Genomic DNA, 7,446 nt, shown 5'->3' on the forward strand with positions numbered 1-7,446 from the left:
ACAGAAATTTAAAAATTTTAACTATGAAAAGATACAGCTGAAGAAACAAGTATAAATTTGGTGGCCAGTAATTTTGACAGGGAAGTTGTACAGCTTGCATGGTTTTAAATATGTGAATTTTAAAATATTGATTTTAGAGTAATCATTATGCTCTTGTGTTGATAGAAAAGTATAAGACTGGCTGTTGAAGAATCATGTTTAAAAATATTTAATTCACTTCAAAATGTCAATGCAAAGTATTGTGCTTTCTCTGTACCCCTACACCTTCAGTCATTTAGCTCAAGTCATCATTAAAGTGATGTATTAATTCTTCCAGTACAGTGGTGGTTCACACCATTCCCATTTGCATACTTTAGAATATATTAGATTAGAAAGAAAGGTGTAATATTCACAGATGTTCAGAAAAGCAAGCAAAAAGTCAGTGAACCTGCCCAGTTCTTCTGAGATGGTCTCATGTCAGCTTCATAAGCATTCATTCTAAAATATGGTAAGCTAATGTTTGAACACAGTCTCCAAGATAAAGCACATCGTCTTACAAATAATGAAGTCCTTTTCTCAAACATCACGAAAGTATACAAAAGAATTTTAGTTTGAAGAGATCTCTTGGAATGTGTTTAGCCTGATATTTCAGCAGCCTTAAGGGTCCCAGGGTTTCACAAGGACCAGATTCTGAATTACTGAGAAGAGAAAGATACTGCTTTGAGAGAGATGAACTCAATCACTACCAATAGATAAAGTATCCACTGTATTCATCTCTTATAGGAACGAAAAATATAACATTTGTCCCTTAGAATAATATATGTATATTTATATATAATATATAGTATGTATATTATATAATATATACAATTAAATATAACTACATATAAAAATTATATACTTATTTATAATGTTTAATATATATTATATATAAAGTATATTATTCCATTTATAAATATGTATAATTTATATAATAATATAAATTCATCTCTTATAGAAGCAGAAAAATATAACATGGTCTCCCTTAGACTAATATATGTATATTTATATTTAAAATTATGTAATTTATATATAATATATGCCATATATAATATATAATATAATTATTTGTATATAATCATATCATATAACATTATCTGTTATATATATGTAACATAGATATGTATATATTATATAATATAACCTGTATGTTGTACTATAACCTGTATAATATATTACATATAAATATAAAATATTATTCTAGGGGGGCAAATTTCATATTTTTCTGTTTCTGTAAGAGATGAATATATATAATGTATATTTATAAATATTAATAGTATATAACTATCATGAAACCCTACAGTTCACATGGTAAAATGTTGAAACTGATGAAAATATGAAAACTGCTAGAGCTGTCAGAAAAAGACAAGACACAAAGCTTTCTCGTGTCTATGTATAAATGTGATACTCTCCTCAAAGTTTAAAAATTATAATTATTACCATCCAGTTTAATACTTTAATTCTAAATTTTAAGGAATCTATACACAAACCACTGATTAACCAGACTCCCCCCCCAAAAAAAAATCAGTGATAAGCAGGAGCCAGAGGAGCTGATAATTCACAGTTCCTATGTGAACAACTCTCTCAGGATTTATCCCATAAAGTACTTTATTTTACAACCTGCTTCTCTTGTAAAACTAAAGCTCCACTTTACTACATACAAACCTCGTACAGTGTGAAACTAGAATTGTATGTCAAATACTGCAGCTGAATGTTTCTAAATAATCTGTTCTATCAGTTCCTCTGTGACTTCTGTGGCTCATCCTCATTTTCTATGGATGATTCTGAGAGAATCTCTCCAGTTCGACTGGTATTGGATCCTACTAATTATTCTGTTTCATGGCAGAGAGAATCACTACTTACAGGGCCTTATAGTTTCACTTCCTTTGGAAGGCAAATCTTTCTCAGCTTGAGACAGACGAGATTCCTCCATTTGAGTCTTTTCCTCAGAAGTCTCTTCGTTCACAGTTAAGGCGTCGTCAGATTCTTTTTCTTGATTTTTTTTCTTGATTTTTTTTCTTTCTGGGATCAAGTCTGTTGATGTCATTAGAGACTCTTCTTCCTCTTTGTCCTCTTCTGTACAGTGCTGCCTGATACAACCACTTGCTTTGTCTTTATTCTTAGATGACGACGATTCTTCGGTTTCTTCTACCGTAACTGAAGAGATTTCACTAGAAGTTGTTTGGCCATCTCTCCGACTTCACCTTCTTTGTCCAACTTGAGTCTTTTCACCTGATGTTTCCACAGCATCTTCATTTGATGTTTATTCACCTGATGATTAGATTTCCGCTTTGTTAGCAAAGGATACAACTCAGGACCAGCCAGATGGAAGAGATGCCTAGGGCAACGTATGGGGGAAGGGGCACAAAGCTTCCAAGCCCTCTCCAGACTCACCGTTCTCCCAGCATTTCCACCTGCTCACCAACCCAGAAGAGCCTGTACTTCTTTAAAACTATATTGGCTTGGGGGACCAGCCTGGTGGCGCAAGCGGTTAAGTGCACGCGCTCCGCTGCAGCGACCCGGGGTTTGCCCGTTCGGATCCTGGGTGCGCACCGCCGCACTGCTTGGCAAGTCCCCTATAAAGTAGAGGAAGGTGGGCATGGGTGTTAGCCCAGGGCCAGTCTTCCTCAGCAAAAAAAGAGGAGCATTGGCAGATGTTAGCTCAGGGCCGATCTTCCTCACAAAAAAAATAAAATAAAATAAAACTATCTTGGCTTGGGCCGCCTCAGTGGCTTAGTGTTTAAGTGTGTGTGCTCCACTGCGGCAGCCCGGCATTCACAGGTTCGGATCACGGGCGCGCACTGATGCAGCGCTTGTCAAGTCGTGCTGTGGCGGCGTCCCATGTAAAATAGAGGAAGGTGGGCATGGATGTTAGCCCAGGGCCAGTCTTCTTCAGAAAAAAGAAGAGGATTGGCATTGGATGTTAGCTCAGGGCTAATCTTCCTCACACACACACACCAAAAAAAACACTATCTTGACTTTCCTAGGTCCTTTGAGTTTGTATATAAATTTCAGAATCAGCTTGTTAATTTCCACACACACACACCCTGCTGGTATTTTAGCTTGGATGACATTGACTATATAGCTTAATTTGGAGGAGAATCAGCATCTAAAAACATTGAGTCTTCCAACCCACAAACATAATATCTCTCTCCATTTATTTAGATCTTCTTTAATTTATTTTAGCAACGTTTTCACTGTACAGGCTTTGCACATCTTTTGTTAGTTTTATCCCTATTTGATGGATTTTGATGCTATTTTAAATGGTATTTTTAAATTTTCAAACAGAGAGAAAGGTTTGGCTTATTTAAAAACCCAAAGGTGGAGGTTGTTGTTAAAAGGCTTTCAAAGAGTGAACAGCATTTTCCTCTTTTGCATCTCAAGGAAGAGTTTCAGGAGTTGTCAACTTAATAAGCCCAGCTGAGCCACTGAGAAAAATGAGATATCGATTACCTATAATCCTAAAAATCTTCTTAGTTAGCTTTTTGTTTTTGATTTGGTACAATTGAATATTCCTTATTCTGCTCGAGGACAGAAACTGTTCATCTGGTGACAGACTGTGACTCAAAAACGTAGTTTCTTGGCAGAGTCGAACTTTTCTCTAGATGCTTCATGTCTCCATTCAGCTAATTCGGATAAGAGGTATTTGGAGTCTTCAGGTAAACTACTTAGGTCAGAAAACACAGCAGTAAATTGTCTCCATATTTTAAATTTATTTTGTTTATTTTTTCCCCCAAAGCCCCAGTAGATAGTTGTATGTCATAGCTGCACATCCTTCTAGTTACTGTATGTGGGACGCGGCCTCAGCACGGCCGGAGAAGTGGTGCGTCGGTGCGCGCCTGGGATCCGAACCTGGGCCACCAGCAGCGGAGTGCGCGCACTTAACCGCTAAGCCATGGGGCCAGCCCCAAATTGTCTCCATATTGAGTCAAGGATGGACTCATGGAGAAAACTCAAACCCTTAAGATCATTTTTAGACATTTAGAGAAATATGAAGGAGATTTTTAAAATCCCTGAAGCTTAACCACTCAGATATATTAATTTTCCCATAAAAAAGCAAATACTGACTCTGCTTAAATGTGGGTATACTAAAGAAGGCTGCACATAAATTAACCACTGTGAAATAGTTACTTCTTGAGAGAATAAAGCCAGCCTTGGTGGTCTAGTGGACAAGATTCTGGCGCTCTCGCCTCTGCAGCCTGGGTTTGTTTCTTCATCAGGGAATGTCACACCAGTCGTCTGTTGGTTGTCATACTGTGGCGACTACGTGTTGCTGTGGTGCTGAAAGCTATGCCATTGGTATTTCAAATACCAGCGGGGTCACCCATGGTGGACAGGTTGCAGTGGAGCTTGCAGACTAGACAGACTAGGAAGAAGGACCTGACCAGGGAGGGTTCTGCTCTGCTGTACACAGAGTCCTGTGAGTTGGAATCAACTCGATGGTGCTAACAACAAAAAACAGCTGAGAAAATAAGGGCAGAAGCGTATGCTAATGGTTGCATGATATTTTATTAGTGCTGTAATTAACCTTTAGTGTTGGATGTTAAGTGTCACTATTATCAATAACGCAGCAACAAAGGCATAAAGCTTCTTCTGGGTAGTTTCCAAGGAGGAGAAATTACCTGGTCAAAGAGTATGAATACTTTTAGAGTTCTTAATATATACTGCCAAATCCAAGGGATTGTATCAGCAATAAATCAAAGGTTTAATTTTCATGCCATATTTGCCAGCATTGGATCTTCTCATTAAAAAGGAAAGGGCTGGGCTGGCCCCGTGGCTTAGCGGTTAAGTGCGCGTGCTCCGCTACTGGCAGCCCGGGTTCGGATCCCAGGTGCACACCGACACACTGCTTCTCCGGCCATGCTGAGGCCACGTCCCACATACAGCAACTAGAAGGCTGTGCAACTATGACATACAACTATCTACTGGGGCTTTGGGGGAAAAAAAAAAAGGAGGAGGATTGGCAATAGATGTTAACCCAGAGCAGGTCTTCCTCAGCAAAAAGAGGAGGATTAGCATGGATGTTAGCTCAGGGCTGATCTTACTCACAAAAAAAAAAAAAGAATGAATGCCCCAAACCCAATGTGAATGTTGCTATTCATCAGTATTTTGGATTTGTTTTGTACTACTAGATAACACAAATAAATAAATATATTATTATTGTTATGAATCCAATATTTGCAGCTAGAAGGATAATTGCATGACTCATCAAATTATAAAAGAAAATCAGTTGTATTTCTGTATGTTAGCACGAAACTATTGAGAAACGAAATAAAAATTACCGGGCCGGCCCTGTGGCTTAGCGGTGGGGTGCGCGCGCTCTGCTGCTGGCGGCCTGGGTTCGGACTCTGGGCGCACACCAACGCACTGCTTCTCCAGCCATACTGAGGCCGTGTCCCACATACAGCAACTAGAAGGATGTGCAGAAACTGAATATTTCAACTCACATAATTTTAAAATTGGTGTAACTAATTACGCTATTACAAGTCAGAATATGGGGGCAGCCCGGTGGTGCGTGCGCTGTGCTGTGGTGGCCTGTGGTTTGCAGGTTCGGATCCCAGGCCCACACCAACGCCCTGCTTGTCAAGCCATGCTGTGGTGGCGTCCCATATAAAGTGGAGGAAGATGGGCACAGATGTTAGCCCAGGGCCGGTCTTCCTCAGCAAAAAAGAGGAGGATTGGCAGCAGTTGTTAGCTCAGAGCCAATCTTCCTTATAAAAAAAAAAAGAAGTCAGAATTAATCCAGGATAATGGTTACCTTCACAAGGGAAGTGACTAGACGGGAGCTTCTAGGTCCTGGTAATGCTCTGCTTCTTGATCTGAGTGCTGGTTACGAGTACTGAGTACATACTCTACTGTATATTCACAATATGAAAGCTCATTGAGCTTTATACTCGTGATTTGTGCACTTCTCTGTATGTTGTTATACCTCAACCAAAATTGTGCACCCCGAAGTCAACATCAGTCTTCCTCATCTGCATCCCCCCAACCATAAAAAAGCTCCAGTGTGGTCCTGACACATGATGAGAGACTGACCAACCAAAACAGAACAGAAGGTCTATAAATAGACCTGATACATGTGTCACTTTATACAATGTAAAGGTGGCTTTTCCAGTTAGTGAAAAATAGATGGATTACTTAATAGATGGTGTTGGGATATCTGGGTAGCTATTTGGACCAAAAATGAGTTCAGCTCTACTTTACATCTTATATCAAAACACATTCCAGATCAAAGATTTAAATTTTTAAAAGAAAATGATAAAATTAGTAAAAGAAACCCTGAGAGGATATTTTCATAATTTTAGAGTAGAGAAGGTTTTATAGAGTACAATATAACAAAAAAACTCAAAAAAAACTAAAAGATTGATCAATTCAACCATATAAACCCCAAAAAAATGTGTAGCAAAACCCAACATAAATAAAAAAGTCAACAAAAAATGGGGAAAAATATTTTCAATTCACAATACATATGGATGGCTGATATCACTGATATGAAAAAGCTCCCTCAGATCAACAAGAAAAAGATCAATCAGCCACCAGAAATCTAGACGAAGCGTATGTGAAAACAGTTCATTGAAAGAGAATAAAAGTGACTCACACATGTGAAAAGATGCTCAACCTTACACATGATGAGTGAAAGAAAAGTAATGCTACAAAGGTATCACTCCTACAGTATTGACAAACATAAATACGTTTTATAATACACTGACTTAGCAAGAGCATGAGGAAGCAGGCACTCGCTCACATTGCTAGAAGGAGACTCTAAAAGTTGGTGAAACCTTTGTGGAAAACACTTTATTTTGATAGGCAATATCTATCAGTATTAGAGACGAACATACAATTTTATCCAATAATTTTACTTTTAGGGATATATCTTACAAATATATTAGAACATGAGTAAAAATATACATATATGGTTATTAATTTCAGTCTTATTTGAAATAGCAAAAATTGAAAGAAAAAAAAACCTCCTAACATCTATCAATAGAAAATTGGCTAATAAAGTGCAGCCATCAAAAAGAATGAAAAAATTCTTTTTGTTTTTACAGATATGGAACAACTTCAAGTGAAAAAAGCAAGGTGTAGATTAGTATATAGTATATAGTGTAGTATAGTATATTAGTAATTGTATTAGTATATATTATAAATATATACTTATTTTTTAAATGTAAAAATATATAGTCTATAGATTCGGAAATAAATAAAATTTAAAAGTAGAACTATAAATCTAACTCATAAAATGTGAGTAGGAAAGGTTTAACTCAGCAGATTTAGGATGTTCAAACTTTGTACATTCCAAAGAAATCTCCCAGGGGATAACCAATGAGCCTTGGAATATCCTGCCTGATAAGAGCATCTGTATACCTGGGGCCTTGGGCCGTGTCAGACAGTTTACGCAAATAATGTGATTTATGGTAAACACCTGTT

At 37.6% G+C, this 7,446-nt stretch overlaps 1 pseudogene; it reads right to left on the reverse strand.

The window, feature by feature from the left end:
• Positions 1 to 1,531: 1,531 nt before the first annotated feature.
• On the reverse strand, positions 1,532 to 4,232 carry LOC131409905 (serine/threonine-protein phosphatase 4 regulatory subunit 2-like; annotated as a pseudogene).
• Positions 4,233 to 7,446: the final 3,214 nt, after the last annotated feature.

The sequence above is a fragment of the Diceros bicornis genome, chromosome 9, assembly GCF_020826845.1.
Source record: "Diceros bicornis minor isolate mBicDic1 chromosome 9, mDicBic1.mat.cur, whole genome shotgun sequence".
NCBI classification, from domain to species: Eukaryota; Metazoa; Chordata; class Mammalia; order Perissodactyla; family Rhinocerotidae; genus Diceros; species Diceros bicornis.